Source organism: Ochotona princeps, chromosome 2 (genome assembly GCF_030435755.1).
Source record: "Ochotona princeps isolate mOchPri1 chromosome 2, mOchPri1.hap1, whole genome shotgun sequence".
In the NCBI taxonomy this organism is placed as follows: domain Eukaryota; kingdom Metazoa; phylum Chordata; class Mammalia; order Lagomorpha; family Ochotonidae; genus Ochotona; species Ochotona princeps.
The window spans coordinates 92,948,203-92,964,701 of NC_080833.1; the positions used below are offsets into that span (position 1 = coordinate 92,948,203).

The window sequence follows — 16,499 nt, forward strand, 5'->3', positions numbered from 1 at the left end:
AATAACAGTGACAAATTATGACCTGGGAAACCTGATATCTGGCCATTAGAGAAAATGTTTTCTGACCTTATTCTAGAAGTACATCTAGTATGTATGCATTTGATTTTTATTAGTCACTTCTGTTTCCTATTACTCATTAGTTCTTCTAAAAGCTTAACTTTCACTTAACCAATGTTAATCAATAGGTTTCATAAGCATTTTTAAGCAATAGGTTTCATAAGCATGTAGCCAGGCTTAACTTTGATCCGGAGAAGTATCTTTGACATTAATCATTTATTTTTGAATGTCCTTTATGTTACCCTGGTTGCTCCCTTTTTATTTGATTTCAGCAAGCACAGCTACTGATAGGATCATATGCGCAGACACTCTCTGGACTCCTCTGTTTACTTGTTCCTTGTCTTTTTCTAAGTTACCAAGGCCAAGTGCACTGTCCTGCCAGTTACAGGAACTTGTCAAACTCATGGTCACTACGTGAGTCCTCATTTGCAGGTGACCTCTATGAAATTCCCAGTTTCTGACTACATAGAGGGCCACAGTGTGGCCTAGCAAACCGGGCCAGTATCTCAGGCATCTTGTTCCAGGGCAGCTAGAACCTCTTCAGTGCTCAGATAAGAGACCAGTTGTGACTCATTCTCTCACAGTTACAATATTCTACATGTTATTCTACAACTGTTGTGGCTCAGGTAAGTATTCTAAGATCACCAATTCCCATTCATTGCTGAATAGCTAGGCTCCAACTTTCCAAGAGGGAATTCTTAGCATTTTTAAACTTCCTGAACACCTGCATGTCTGGCATAATGATATATATCACAAGTAAGACACAGATGAATGCCCTATGAACTTAAGATTTAATTGGAAACAAACAAACAAAAGTTTCACAAGAACTGTAATACGATGGGATATGATTTATTGGGAGATATCCTGAAAATACAGAGGAGGAATATCCATATCAGGAAAGCATGCAGTAAAGGATGCCACAGATGGTTTGCCAGAGGCCTACACAGCTGCTTCCCCATCAGCCTGCCAGTTCTCAGAACCAGGGCCCAGCTGCAGGGCGCTTCAAGCCCTGGCACATGCTGAAGAAGGAACCCAAGATGAGGAACAGAGCAACATGCACAGGGCACAGAAATGACCAAGACACCATGGCAACATGCCTGAACAGACACACCCACTCAGTATCCTCCTCTCCAAACCCCCGCTGTGGCAACAAAGAAAGTCCCCAAATTCCAGGAAGACCAGTGCCAAGTCAGGGCTCCCAGGGAAGAGGACAGGTCCAGGCTGAGGTTCAGGCTTCCTGGGGAGCAGCCAGTGCCAGGGAGACCTCACTGGGTAGCATGGCCAGCATAGGTCCAGTGACGTCTCTGGCATCTGGGGAGCTCAGGGCCACACAGGGCCCTCATGGCGAGGACAGGGATCATAGGGTTGGCCTCAGTGCAGGAGGAGCAGCCCAAGGGGTGATGACTGTGGAAGAGGGCAGAGCTGAGGCTGGCCAGGGACTCAGTGGAAGTGGCTGGCTTAGAGGGCAGAGGGCAGCAAACTGGGGAGAGGAGGAAGAGAACTGAGAGGCTGAGGCAGGCCAGTGACAGGTACTCCCCAAAGCCAATTTCTTTCCTTTTTAAAAAACATTTATTTTATTTTCATTAGGAAGTCAGATATTCAGAGTGGAGGAGAGACAGAGAGGAAGATCTTCCATCTGCTGTTTTACTCTCCAAGGGGCCACAATGGCCAGAGTTGGGTCAATCTGAAGCCAGGAGCCTGGAGACTCTTCCGGGTCTCCCATGTGGGTGCAGGGTCCCAAGGCTTTCCCCAAAGCCAATTTCATCTGCTAAGATCAGAAAGCCCTACTTTCCTGTCCACGTGGCTGATTTTAAATACACAGGCACTCGGAGGAAGCGGCTGGACTTCATGTATGCAGTGATTTTTGGCAGGCCCTAAGGGGCAGAAACAGGAGCAGAGCTCAGGGTCTGTGGTTTCCCTGGGATTCCCACAATCCTGGAGCCGGCACAGCTAAGACCAGAGAGCAGCCATTGCACGGGGTTGTGGTGGCTGCACTGACATCTCCATAGGACCACAGCCCTGCGGAGTTCGCTCTTCATCACAGATGCCTCACACTAGAACACATAGGATGGATCAGCAGGGAGACGTTAGCATCTGGGTGCTCTGTAGGTGCAGGGTAACAAAGCACTCCACTCTTCAGCATGATCTGTTCCTGGACACCACATCTCTGGGAAGCCTGTACCTCACAGCTGTTCAGAAACTTTCACATCATCACCCTTGAATGCACACTCTGCTTATTCACAATGAGGCTGCCTGCTTGCCTGGCATTGCACATAGAGCAAGCATTTCCACCAGGAAAAGGGGCTGAGACCATACCAGGGCAGCGTGCAAAGCACCCAGACTTCACAGAGTGATTCAGCCAGCAGTGATTGTGGGAAAGTGAAGCAGCAAAGAGGAAGTGAAGCAGCAAAGAAAGGAGAGGCCAGGCTCCAATCCTTCCCCTGACACAGGAAGTTCTAACTCCTCCACTTGGTATCTGAACCCAACCTCACGGTATCTCAACTCCCGTCATCCTGAGACCTGCTCCAGCAAGCAGCACCAAGCACTCTCCTGGGCCATGCACCTTCACACAGGGCTGACAGTGCCCACAGAGGTTCTCAAGAACTCAGGGCGATCCAGAGTGTTCTGAGACAAATGGGCCTGATCTTTGGGCCACATGGTCCAGCACATGGATCTATACTGGTCCCTCCTCCCTGGTCACAGAGCTGAGCAACTGTTGCATAATCCCCAACGTCACAGGTCTGGACCTGATCCAGAGCTGACGAGGAACACACGGTGGTGAATGGAACAGCACACAAAGAGCATAGACTGAATAACTTGTTGGACTAATGCTTCAAACTACCAACTCTTGACAAAAGAGGCTTTGTTGTAAGCAAGAAGTCCCTGTTTGATCAAAGTGAGTGTGTGAGGTGAGGCCCAGGCCATGCTCCTCCGCACCCACAGGGTGAAACCAACTCACCCCTCAGGCTGCTGTGCTTGTAGTTGTCTAAGTGTGCTCTGTCCCAGCAGTCACCTTTACATGTGCCCCTGCACCTGACCCTGAGAGGAAGGTCTGCAGGGGCGTATATAAAAAGGAGACCTGCCCCATGTCACAGCCAGCACACCAGGCACGTAAAGGCATGAGCCAGAGGGAGAGAGGTGGTAAAGAACATGTCCAAAACACTTGTCAAATACAAATTCAAGACCAGATCCTGCACCACTGGCATCCATTAGTGAATACATACAGCACCAATAGCAACCTTGATCTCAGTGTTTCCACACTGGCATCTGATTGGTGTTAAGCTCCCTGGAGATCAGGAATGAGGGGTATCTATCTCTGACAGTGAAATCAGCTCTACTGTGTCAGTCTTCCTGATGCCAGCTATGGACATGCCGCTCAATGTCGTGTCTCTCCCATCATCTACTGGGATGGGAAACTTAGACGGTCAAGGGCCAGGGGATTTATCCTTTATAAAAGGAGAGAACTACTGAGCACTGATCATAGTCACTATGGCTCCCAGGGAGCCCAGCACATCAGTGACTGGCTCTGGAACCCTGACAAATGACTTTTCCTGCTGACTCAGTTTCCTTATGAATCAAGTGGGAGACACAACTTATGCAGATACATTGGACACTGCAGGTACAGGATATTAACCCTGGGTCCTGCTCTCAGGGGTTGGTCTACAGCTCAGCTCCAGGACTCAGAGAGCATGAAGGAAATGGAAAAGGGGAGAGGAATATCGGAGAGGCACCTCAAATCGGGCCATGAAATCCTTCAGGTTTGGGAACACATTCAGGCAACTAGCAGCAAATAAATGGTTCTGGTCCAGGATGTCATAGGCGAGGAAATCGGCAAAGGTGATCTGCAGAAGCCAGGAGGAGGGAGCTCAGCACAGGGGAAGACCGACCATGCCCCCTGCTCCTGCCTCCCTCACTTCTTCTCTCACCTCACCTTGTCCCCTGCAAACCAGGGCCGCTTCCCCAGGAACTGGGAGTACAGTGTCAGCTTGTCTGGGAGGCCCTTCAAGTATTCGGGCTTCAGTTTCTCCTGAAGGAGCAAATGGCTGTCAGCACCCACAGACACAACTTTGGGGAGAGCGTCTGCCTGCCCAGGGCTGCACATGGCCCCACCGGCCAGGGGAGCAGCTGTCCTCCCTGTGCGTGGCAGGGATGTATACAGTTCACAAAGGATGAGAATGTGATGTGAAAGCATGGAGGGAAAGAAACTCAGGGCCTCAGGCTGACCCTGGGCTGCCTATTGGGGAAATCTGCTTATCTCTGTGGGGGCACAGAGAGAGCCCTGGGAAAGAGGGCACATGCCTGAAGATGCTCCTTTCTTCAACTATGATAGCCAGTACACTGGGATTTTGCATCCAGGCATTGGCACATTATGGGAACATATTGAAAGATGGCTGTGGTAAGAGTTAAAATTCAAACACCAGAGGAATTGTAAAGCAAATTTCCTTAGAACTGACTTTTGATCCTGAGGCTTTGGGACTGTATCCTAAGATTGTGAAAATTGATCATAAGATTTTACTTACAAGACTTAGAGATACAGAATCAATGTATTGATCAGACATGAAATTGCTTGGACAATCAGTCACCTAGGGAGTTCAGTGGCAAACAGGAGCAGTGCAGATGAGTACACAAGGTTCATGATTTCATTTCACAAGACTTAAGAGACCACTGAGTCAATGTATTGATAACATATGAAATTCGTTGAAGAACCAATCCCCCTAGGGAGTTCAGTGGCAAACAGGAGCAGTGCGGATACAAACATGAGATCTTAATTACTCATTGAATCTGCCAAGTGCTGTCCAGTGAGAACACTTACATAGTCGGGGCTATAGCTGACTACGATGCGTTGCATGCGGTTGTCCATAACCTGGTTCTCCAAAATGTCCACGCGAATCTTCTCCTCTTCCGTCTCCCCACCTGCAGCCCACACACACAGCAGACAACCTCAGCATCCCACCCAGCCAGACCCAGGGCATGGCCACAGCCCCACACCCTCAGCCAGCCCCACTCACACAGGTTGTGCTTGCGGCCGAGGTAGCGCAGGATGGCGTTGCTCTGGGTGAGCTTGTGAGTCCCATCAATCAGGTAGGACAGCTGGGGAGGGAGGAGCGAAGTCAGCTAGGTTTCCAGGTACCCAGCACCCCCTGAGCCAGGGCACACAGGAGACCTGGCACCCTCTGTACTGACCCACGGCAGACCCTACAGATACTCTCTATAATGAGCAAATATACCACACCCAACACAGTAGCCTAGTGCCTAGAGTCATGGCCTGGCACACACCAGAATTCCATATGGATTCTGGTTTGTGGCAATGCTTCCCATCCAGCTCCCTGCTTGTGACCTGGGAAAGCAGTCAAGGACAGCCCAGGGCCTTGGGACCCTGCACCCATATGGAAGACCCGGGAGAAGCTCATGGCGCCTGGCTCCTGGCTTCGGATCAGCTCTCTGCTCTGGATATCGTGGTCACTTGGGGAGCGAGCCATCGGATGCAACATCTTTCTCTGTTTTTCCTCCTCTCTGTATCTTACTTTCCAATAAAAATAAATAAATAAATAAATAATATAAATAAGTAAATAATAAATAAAAAAATAAAAGTGCTGAAGAGAATGAGGAACGAGAGAAGTTGAGCATAAAGTCCTGGTATTTAAGTTTCTAAACTTGGGAAGGATGTGGAAGTGGAGACATCTTACATTGTCCCCCTCCCATGCATTCCATCCCCTGTACATACATTGGGGAAGTCCAGGCCCAGCTTGAATTTCTCACTCAGCCACTGGCTTTGGTCATAGTCGGGAGCTGTGGAGAAGACCAAGTGAAACAAAACCTCCCAGTGTGTAGCCTATCCTCAGCAGAGTCAGGGGCAAGACCCTCAAGGCAGGGCATGTGGGATCTGAACCTCTTAGTCTCAGACTGCTACATATAGCTGGTATAAAGTCTGGTGAGGGTTCTGGTCCCTGCATGCCAAAGGCCCATCAAAAGTTGGAATAATGCTAGAGTCTATCCCAATCACTAACATGGCCAAGCCCAGCACTCTTCCCAGTGCCCTGCCTAGGGAAGCCACACTGCACCCTCTAGGGGACCATGCAAGTGCAGGCTCTGCTCCAGGGTGCGAGCAGCTGCACAGGTGAGCAACAGATAGCCACCTAATGGTTGCTAGGTGTTGGTCAGCATTGCTGTGCAAAGGTCAGAGCAGGCAGGTGCATTACCATCCCCAGTGGAGTATGTCTTTTCGTTATAGCTGGTGTCCGTGTATTCCAGGAGCAGGTGGATGGCATGACACATCTGGGTAGAATGGCCCAAAACAAGAGGTCAGAGAGAAGGGACTCTAATTTTGTCCCTATATTACCTAATTTACCCCCCCCACACACACACTGCATGCTTCTCAGGACTCACATACAGAGGGACTTCACAGTGAGCTCTGGAGAGCCTGGAACAGGCAAGGTTTCCCAACAGGTCCTACAGGATCAATGGCAGCTACTCAGTGTCTCTCCCCTCGCCCACCCTACGAGCAGACCCCTCGCCCACCCCTCAAATGTCTCAGTAACCCACAGTCATGGACATGGTGCTTCTGGTGTAGAGGGTTTACAGTCCAGTCTCACCGGAACCGGGACTGCCTGAAATTTTTTTTTTTTTTTTTTATAATCTATTTTATTGTGTTGTTGACAATCTTTACATAGTTAATTACAGTTAAAGAAAGAAAAAGAAAAGAAAAAAAAAAGGTTCAGGGGGATAGGGAAGTGGGTAATACTATTATGTCCACATTGTTTCCATCTTGTATCTGAGGTAAAGGGGGATATTGAGGGGGAAGCCCCACCCAGTTTCCCGCCCACCCCGAGTCCCGGATGTGGGGCATGCTCTGAGATATGTGCTCGAGTGGTGTTAATAGTTCTCCGGTTATGAATCGCTGCCAGTTTCGCTCGATGAGGTCGTCCACTGATTGATATGGTCCATCATAAAGTCTCCGTTTGCCCCATATATCGCTGCCAACATATAGCTGAGATGAATGATTGATCTGCTCTGTCTTCTGTCTTTTCTTGATTAGAGTTCTGAGTCCAGCAGTTCGATTAGGGAGATCTCCAAAGAAACTTTGAGGTATTCCCAGACTAGTTTCTTGTATGCTCTAGCAAGCACAGGGCCCGGCACAGTCCATCACCACGATCAGCTGGTGGTTGCAATTGCTGGGTTGGTTCTGTTTTCAGTCCCGAGTTGCACTGGAACCAATGGGTGTTGCAGTCCAGTCTGGTTCTGCCCAGCACGTACTCGGCCCTCACACAAACCAGTGGGAGCTGCAGCCTAGTCGGGGTGACCCACAATAACCCCCACCAGGCCCGCCCCCTACCCTGGTTTGCCAGTATGTGTAGCAGAAGACCAGTCTGTCCCCCATCCCGTTTGACTCTTGTACGTGTCAATGGGTATTAAAGCTTAGTTCTATCTAACCAACTCAACCATCCAGCCCTCACGGGTGTTGTTGAGTGCCTCTCTATCTAGCCATCCCAGCCCCCGTCCCAGTCTTCATGCCCTCCCACGGGAATAGTGACCCAAGAAGGGGGAACCCACTTTTTCCCTCCCAGGTCTCTCTGTCCCGGTTTATGCACTCTTTAGGTGGTTCTGTGATTTGACTTGACAGAATTGGTCCCCAGTGCCAGCTTCTGCGGCTATGTCCAAACATCCCTCACCCACTCTAATTTATGCTTGCACCAGCAGGAATAATCAGCCCAGCCTGGCTTTTCCCTGATCTAGTCCACATGCAGTGCACAGGCGTTGTAGCCTTGCATAGTCTAGTCTGTCTCTATCCCAGCCCACGCTCTCCATTGGGAGTAGCTGTCCGGCGAGGGAACCAGCCCCTTAATCCCCCCCCGCCAGTTCTGCCCCTCCCTTCCTTCCTGGATCTCATGTGTGCTGGTTGGGTGCTGCATTCATATCCAGGACAGGCAACCACGCCCTGGCATTCCATAATGTGTACTGGTTTTGTCGCGACCAAACCCGGCTCATCCCACACTCTGATCTGGTGATCGGATTTGCCAGTGGGTGATACGGACTGATTCAGCCTGTTCTGCTCCTGACCCATGCTGAATGTGTGCCAGTGGGAAACTTTCCATGGCCTATTCTGGGCTGTTTCCTATCATGCTTCTTGCGCTTACCTGCAGGGACTGTGTCCTGCCAGAGGAGTTGCCCAGGCTCCTCCATCAGATCCCCTCCCAAAGGCAGGTTTTGCGCATGCCAGGGGGTCCTTGAGCCAACCCAACTCAGTTCACCTCCTGCCCTAGCAGGAACAGTGGCTTTTCCTGGCTGGCTTTCACCCCATTCTGGTTCTTGTTATTGGATGTTTCAGCCCAGCCATGGCTCGTCCTTACCCACATACAGCTCACGCATGGCTCAGTAGGGGGTTGAGACCCAGCCTAGTCAGTCCCACATCTACCCCCTGGTTCTCCATGCCACCAGATGGTGTTGGGGTCTGAACTGGCCTGGTGCATCCAATCCCAGCCCACACTAGTGCCTCGGGTGACTGCAACTGTTTCCTAGATAGAACGCAGCTCCAATTCTAGCACATACGCCCCTTGGTGGGAACCTCAACCTAGGTAGGGTGTCCCGTTACCTCCCCGATTGGGCTTGTTCCTAGCTGTAAATCATGCACCTGCCCGTGGTTGCTCTGGGGACCAGTAGGTGCAAGAGCCTAGCTCGGTATGACCTGTGTTCCATGCTGGTTTCTAGTTTTGCTTGTAAACAAAGGTTTGTTCAGTCCTGCCCAGTACATTACGGTCCATTATCAAGTTACACATTTTGGAGCTACTATGCCCTGCTAGTCTGACCCCCAGATTTGGACGGCATGTTCACCAGCGAGAGCTATGACTCGCCAGGGGAGCTTCCCAAGTACCTCCACTTGATCCACTCCCAAACCCAGTTTACATACATGCCATTGGTTTTTAGGCCAGTGCCCGGTGTACTTTGGCCTCCCATTTGGCTTTGTATGAGCTGGTGAATGTTGCAGCCCGGCCCACCCCACAGCCTATTCAGGATGCACATTTGGGTGCTGCTGCCTTGCCCAGTCCAGTCTATGGTGGATCCCTTTACCTGTGACTGATGGCAGGCTCCTTGGTCACACCTAGCTTAGTCCATAACCACCTAAAATTTAGGTTTACCAGTGGGGCCAAACTTTCTACAGGGTGTGGCCCACACATCCTGCACAGAGTCTACCCCAGTATAAGGTTCTAGAGTGCTAGTTAAAATTATGGACCTGCCTGATGTGACCAGTCTCCTGAACCAACATCATGTCAGGCAAAAAAATATCCTGCTAGACAATCCGGGGTTTATCTTTTGCATTATAGGTGTTCAAAGCTCAGCATTATTGAGTGATTAGAAGTTCTCCAAAAGAAGAGTTACTGGCGTTGGGAATCTTTAGGATTGACTCAGAACCCAGAAACAGTGGGGTCACCCTAGAGCTATCTAAGCAGCAATTCGGACATCCATTACCCCAGAGCTTCCCGGCCGGGCGGCCAGCAGGCAAAGCCTGGCACCACATGGTGCACTGGCCGCCCTGGATGAGGCCGAGGACTCGTTCACTGCCTTGCGGCAGTGTCTTTGGCGTGAGCCCCCAGCATTGGGTCCGACCCGGCAGGGGCACCCCCCACAGCCGCCACACTGTGAGGAGCGGCAGTTGCCCCCGAATCCCAAGGCCCGAACCCCTCCCAGACTCACCTAGCTGCCAGATATTAGCGGCTGGGTGGAGCTAGGAATTTTAAGCCAGTTCCCAAGTTCCCACATGGTGCACTTACCCTGAGGACTGAGCTCTCTTGGGTCCTGGATGAGGCCGAGGACTCGTTCACTGCCTTGCGGCAGTGTCTTTGGCGTGAGCCCCCAGCATTGGGTCCGACCCGGCAGGGGCACCCCCCACAGCCGCCACACTGTGAGGAGCGGCAGTTGCCCCCGAATCCCAAGGCCCGAACCCCTCCCAGACTCACCTAGCTGCCAGATATTAGCGGCTGGGTGGAGCTAGGAATTTTAAGCCAGTTCCCAAGTTCCCACATGGTGCACTTACCCTGAGGACTGAGCTCTCTTGGGTCCTGGATGAGGCCGAGGACTCGTTCACTGCCTTGCGGCAGTGTCTTTGGCGTGAGCCCCCAGCATTGGGTCCGACCCGGCAGGGGCACCCCCCACAGCCGCCACACTGTGAGGAGCGGCAGTTGCCCCCGAATCCCAAGGCCCGAACCCCTCCCAGACTCACCTAGCTGCCAGATATTAGCGGCTGGGTGGAGCTAGGAATTTTAAGCCAGTTCCCAAGTTCCCACATGGTGCACTTACCCTGAGGACTGAGCTCTCTTGGGTCCTGGATGAGGCCGAGGACTCGTTCACTGCCTTGCGGCAGTGTCTTTGGCGTGAGCCCCCAGCATTGGGTCCGACCCGGCAGGGGCACCCCCCACAGCCGCCACACTGTGAGGAGCGGCAGTTGCCCCCGAATCCCAAGGCCCGAACCCCTCCCAGACTCACCTAGCTGCCAGATATTAGCGGCTGGGTGGAGCTAGGAATTTTAAGCCAGTTCCCAAGTTCCCACATGGTGCACTTACCCTGAGGACTGAGCTCTCTTGGGTCCTGGATGAGGCCGAGGACTCGTTCACTGCCTTGCGGCAGTGTCTTTGGCGTGAGCCCCCAGCATTGGGTCCGACCCGGCAGGGGCACCCCCCACAGCCGCCACACTGTGAGGAGCGGCAGTTGCCCCCGAATCCCAAGGCCCGAACCCCTCCCAGACTCACCTAGCTGCCAGATATTAGCGGCTGGGTGGAGCTAGGAATTTTAAGCCAGTTCCCAAGTTCCCACATGGTGCACTTACCCTGAGGACTGAGCTCTCTTGGGTCCTGGATGAGGCCGAGGACTCGTTCACTGCCTTGCGGCAGTGTCTTTGGCGTGAGCCCCCAGCATTGGGTCCGACCCGGCAGGGGCACCCCCCACAGCCGCCACACTGTGAGGAGCGGCAGTTGCCCCCGAATCCCAAGGCCCGAACCCCTCCCAGACTCACCTAGCTGCCAGATATTAGCGGCTGGGTGGAGCTAGGAATTTTAAGCCAGTTCCCAAGTTCCCACATGGTGCACTTACCCTGAGGACTGAGCTCTCTTGGGTCCTGGATGAGGCCGAGGACTCGTTCACTGCCTTGCGGCAGTGTCTTTGGCGTGAGCCCCCAGCATTGGGTCCGACCCGGCAGGGGCACCCCCCACAGCCGCCACACTGTGAGGAGCGGCAGTTGCCCCCGAATCCCAAGGCCCGAACCCCTCCCAGAGCCTGAAATTTTTTGCTGATATGCTAGGAGTCCGGGGCGGAGTTGGCGCCTACCCCGCCCTGCCCCTCGGCCCAACCCTCTGGGAGCAGGAAGTTAAAGATCCACTCCCAGACCCGAGGGAATCCTGAGGGAGTGTTGGGTCTTGTGAGGCCAACCGCGGTTCCTGGCCTTACTGCTTTCCTAGCCCGGCCTAGCGGCCAATCTCCGCTTGAGCCCCCCAACCGGCAGCTCCTTTGACAGCCAAAGCAGGCCCGCAGACTGAGCTGCAGCTCCCTGCCCTTCCCCCATGGGCATCCCCCTGTCCTCACCCCTGGGCTCTGGGAAGCTCCAGCAGCCAGCGCCCGGCCTGAGAGGGATGCCAGTAACCAAAACTCAACTCAGTGCCCCCACGGAGGGCAGCATTGGGCACTGCCAGGCTCCTAGGCTGACAACCCACAGAGACATGCATCAGGAACAGCAACCCCAGAAGGCAGGGTATGCCCTGACAAGGGGCAGAGAAAAGAAAAAAGAGCCTCTGTGTTGTCCCTGAAGGGATTTGGGGAACCAGCCCTTGGGTCTCCTGACTGAAGCCTTATGGTCATTCACCAGGTGGCGTTTTTCCTTCATCAAGCAGCTGGTGAATCTCCAAGAGGCCCACCTTACACAGAGGAGGCATGGCTGAGGTGCCCCTCAGAAATGCCCTGTTGTCAGATAGGTGACCTCCTTGACCAGGACAGTGGCCTTGAGGGCAGCATCCAGGAGGGGATGTGAAAGAAGGTGGGAGAGCCTCTGTGGGGGCAGGAGCAGAGCCCTGTCCTGAAGTAGGAGAGAGCATCTGGTGACCAGAGACGCCTGGAAGATGTCCAAGAGGACCACAGGGAGGACCAGGTCAGACCTTCAGCAGGCTGGGTCCTCAGAGTCAAGCCTTGGCCTTGGCTCCTGACCCACGAGTGTTCTTGGGTATGAAAGGGTGACTCAAATGACATGTATTTGTATAAAGATCTAGGTATGAATTTCTTTATTTGAAAGGCAGGGTGACACTCCCCACATTTCTAAAGTAGTCTAGGCTGAGACAAGGCAGTGCCAGAAAACAGAAACTCAAACCCCATGTCCATGTTGGTAGCAGGGGTGACAGATCATGAGCTACCGTCTGCTGCTTCCCTGGATGCACATTAGCAGGAAGCAGGAATCTTAGGAGGAGCCAGGGTTAAAAATTCAAACTCAACCATTCTGACATGGGATGTGGGCAACCCCACTGGCATCTTAAATGCTGCATCAAATGTCCAACTCTCAAATGACTTAAAGTCAGTTTGATATGACTATATATTAGAACCCCCACAGGAGCAATGTACTACCTGCCAGCTTTAATTTTTGTAGGTAGAAGACTTGTTTGAAAACTAAAGAGTATTCCAAAGAAATGGGCCTGTGGTTTTATTTTGTTTCTCTTTTATAACATTGTGAATATGTGAAACCAGGTTGAGTAGTGACTTGAACAAAAATGGGGTTCAACAGCTGAAGAACCCAGTTGTTGACCTTGAAGAAGTCAGTTTGGGAAAGTAACTAGCACATATTAGGAGTGTGCACCAAGAATATCACCGATGATTTCAGCTTACCTGAATAGGGTGTGGAGTTGCAGGTTGAGCTTCGTTTCACCAAGTGAAGCCAGACAATTGCGGTGGCCTGGGTGTCTGTGTTGCTGGGGAGATGGGGCAGGAGGCCACTGGGGCTGGCAGAGGGCAGTCCCTGTTGCAGATGTTCCCCATGCACTCTGACCTGGACCCCTCCACAGAGCTCAGCTCCCCATCTGCGTCCAGGCTGAGACAGCAGCCTTAGCCTCCGGGGGGGATTTTCCTAAAGGTTTGCTCACAGTGAGGCAGTGGTCCCATGTTCACACCCAAATGAATGGCCCCTTCAGTGGGTACAGTTCTCATTTTGCTCTTCTTCTCTTTCAAATAATAAATCCACTTTATTTTGATGATATTTACATAGCTGAGAGGGATGCATGGCCATGTGGATCATCAGTTAGGTTGGGGAATGTCAAGGAATGGGGGGAAATGGATGAGACAACTGCCTCCAATCTCCTTTTTTTTTTCTAGTATCTAGGGAAGATGGCAAGAATAGGGGAGATAGCCGCTCCCAGCAGCCCAACTGCATCAGTGCCTGGGAATGGGGGATGGGCAGCTGATACACTCCTAGGGTCCCTGATGTAGAGCATTTTCCAAGGGCACCGCTCAAGTGCTTTTGATGGTTCTAAGTTGCTATTGATTTCCTTGCTCCAAGATTGAGGAAATACTTCCAAGATCTATTTATTGACATAGTCCACTTTAGAGTCTTGATTTCCCCAGATACTCACTGTCAAAGCTTGAGCAGGACAGCTGTCCGATTTGTTCTACCCTTCATAGTACTCTATGTCTTCTGTAGGCTTCAGTGAATTGTCGCATTCCACCATGAGCATCTGGACATACGATCCACTGCACAGGCTTCAACAACTGAGGAGGTCCAGTTCTGACACATGTACTGCATGGTCAGACCACAGACCGTGTGATTTTCCCTGTGTTTGGATTCTGAGTCCAGTGATCCACGTGTGTGTGTGTGTGTGTGTGTGTGTGTCGGGGTGGGGATGGGTCCCCAAAAAACCTCACCAGAGGTGACCCTAACCTGACTCCCGTGTGTGCCAGTAAGGGGTCTGGCTCAGTCCATCACCCACATCAGCCTACACATACTGGTGGCCGCAGTCACCTGGTCAATTCTATCGCCAGCCCCATCTCATAATCAAAACAGTGGATGCTGAGGCCCAGTATAACCCTGCCCACCACACATTCAGTGCTTATGCACACCAGCAGGAACTCCAGCCAATTTGGAGTGACTCCCAATAACTTCCACCACCTGCTCCCAGCACTCCTCTGTGACCTCCTGTGGTCTCCTACAGATGGGATGGGGGCCAGTGGGAGTCTCTCAGATGCTGATGAATGAAAGCCAAGGAGGAACACGGACCCTGTGCCACACTCAGTGAGGACGGCTGCTCCCCTGGCCAGTGGGGCCATGTGCAACCCTGGGCAGGCAACCCTTCACCCCAAAGTTATATCTGCGGGTGCTGACAGCCATTTGCTCCTTCAGGAGAAGCTGAAGCCTGACTACATGAAGGGCCTCCCAGACAAGCTGACACTGTACTCCCAGTTCCTGGGGAAGTGGCCCTGGTTTGCAGGGGACAAGGTGAGGTGAGAGAAGAAGTGAGGGAGGCAGGAGCAGGGGGCATGGTCGGTCTCCCCCTGTGCTGAGCTCCCTCCTCCTGGCTTCTGCAGATCACCTTTGCCGATTTCCTCGTCTATGACATCCTGGACCAGAACCATTTATTTGCTGCTGGTTGCCTGAATGTGTTCCCAAACCTGAAGGATTTCATGGCCCGATTTGAGGTGCCTCTCCGATATTCCTCTCCCCTTTTCCATTTCCTTCATGCTCTCTGAGTCCTGGAGCTGAGCTGTAGACCAACCTCTGAGAGCAGGACCCAGGGTTAGTATCCTGTACCTGCTGTGTCCAGTGTATCTGCATAAATATTCACTCCCAGTTGACTCACAGGGAACCGAGTCAGCAGTGGGAAAGCCATTTGTACCTGGGAACCTCTGGTGTGTTTTGGACAGCAACCAGGACCTCTCTGAATTTGTACTAAAAGGAGCAGCCTCAGGCCCTTGACCAGTCCCAGGTATGTTGTTGGTGCTGGATTTTAGCGACAACAAGCAACCCCTGGTACAAGTTCTTGTCTTAAAGGGTTGGTGGTGAAAACTTCCTTTCTCATGTCTCCTCATTCCAGTGTCCCACATGTTCTGTCTGTGACAGGGGGAATTCCTTCATGTTTAATTTTATGCGCATGGAAAGGTGATTCCATGCTGGAATTAAGGCCAGTTGGAGAATTGCAGGCACAGCGTGTGGAGGGAAGGGATAACATAGCATGGGTCTGAAGAGCACAGTCTGGGCCTCACCTCTCAGGGTTCCCTCAGTCACCCAAGGACATCTGCTTACATCACAACCTGTTAGCACAGATTAAAGAGTTTGTTCAATTACTCCAACGGATTGTTCATTTTATGATTTTTGTCCTGTTCCCCTTCTCCTAGAGAGATGTGCCTGTTCAGCTCCTCATCAGCTCTGGGTGAGATCCAGGCTCTTGGCCTTGGGGATTATGCAAGATTTGCTCAGCTCTGTGTGCCAGGGAGGAGGGGCCAGTGTAGATCTGTGTGTTGGACCATGTGGCTGCCAGGTCAGACCCATTAGGCTCAGAACACCCTGGATGCCCCTGAATTTGAGATGGTCTGTGGGCACTGTCAACCCAGGCGTGCAGGTACATTTCCCAGGAGAGTGCTTGGTGCTGCTCGCTGTGGCAGGTCTCAGGACAAGGGGAGTTGAAATGCAGTGAGGTTGGGTTTAGACGCCAAGTGGAGGAGTTAGGACTTCCTGTCAAAGGAAGGATTGGAGCCTGGCCTCACCTTCCTTTGCTGCTTCATCTTCTCCTGTTCCCACAATGAGGGCCTTCTGAGTCACTGGGAGAGGATCTGAGCTGTGCCTGCACTGGGATTAGTGGAACCCCAAGGGGTCACAGTCCCCTGAGCTATGCTCTTGTTTCTGCCCCTGCACGGCCTGCTGAAGATCGCTGCTTATATGATGTCCAGCCTCTTCCTCTGAGTACCTGTGTTTTCTGAAATGGCCTCCTGGATAGGAAAATAAGGCCCTGTAATTTCAAAGATGAGATTGACTTTTGGGAGCTCAGGTCCCCAGCCCTGCCTCAGCCTTCTCAGTCCTCTCCCTCCACCCCCTTGTCCTCTAAGCCAGCCCCTCCCATTGAGTCCCTGGCCAGCCTCAGCTCTGCCCCTGGCTGCTCCTCCTGCACTAAGGCCAATCCCTTAGCCCCTATCTATGCTGTGAGGGGCTGAGTGACTCTGAGCTCCTGAGATGGCCAGAGAGGTTGCTGTGTCTATGCTGGACCTCCTACTCAGTAAGGTCTTCCTGGCACTGCCTGCTCCCCAGGAAGCCTGAACCTCAGTCTGGGTCTGTCCTCTTCCTTGGGGGCCCTGACTTAGTACTGGTAGTGCTGGAGTTTGGGGATTTTCTTTGTTCTGTTGTCACAGCAGGGGTTTGGTGAGCAGGATGCTATATGTGGGTGTGTCTGTTCAGGTGGAGTTCAATGGTGTTTGATAATTTCTGCATGCTC

At 52.2% G+C, this 16,499-nt stretch overlaps 1 protein-coding gene and 2 pseudogenes across 1 annotated transcript in view; 2 read left to right on the plus strand and 1 right to left on the minus strand.

The window, feature by feature from the left end:
• The window catches only part of LOC131478020 (glutathione S-transferase Mu 2-like), a 34,774-nt gene that overhangs the window by 4,830 nt on the left and 13,445 nt on the right, over positions 1-16,499 (plus strand). The window lies entirely within an intron of this gene.
• LOC101531800 (glutathione S-transferase Mu 1-like) lies at positions 1,621-6,612 on the minus strand (annotated as a pseudogene).
• Positions 14,203-16,015, plus strand: LOC118758579 (glutathione S-transferase Mu 1-like; annotated as a pseudogene).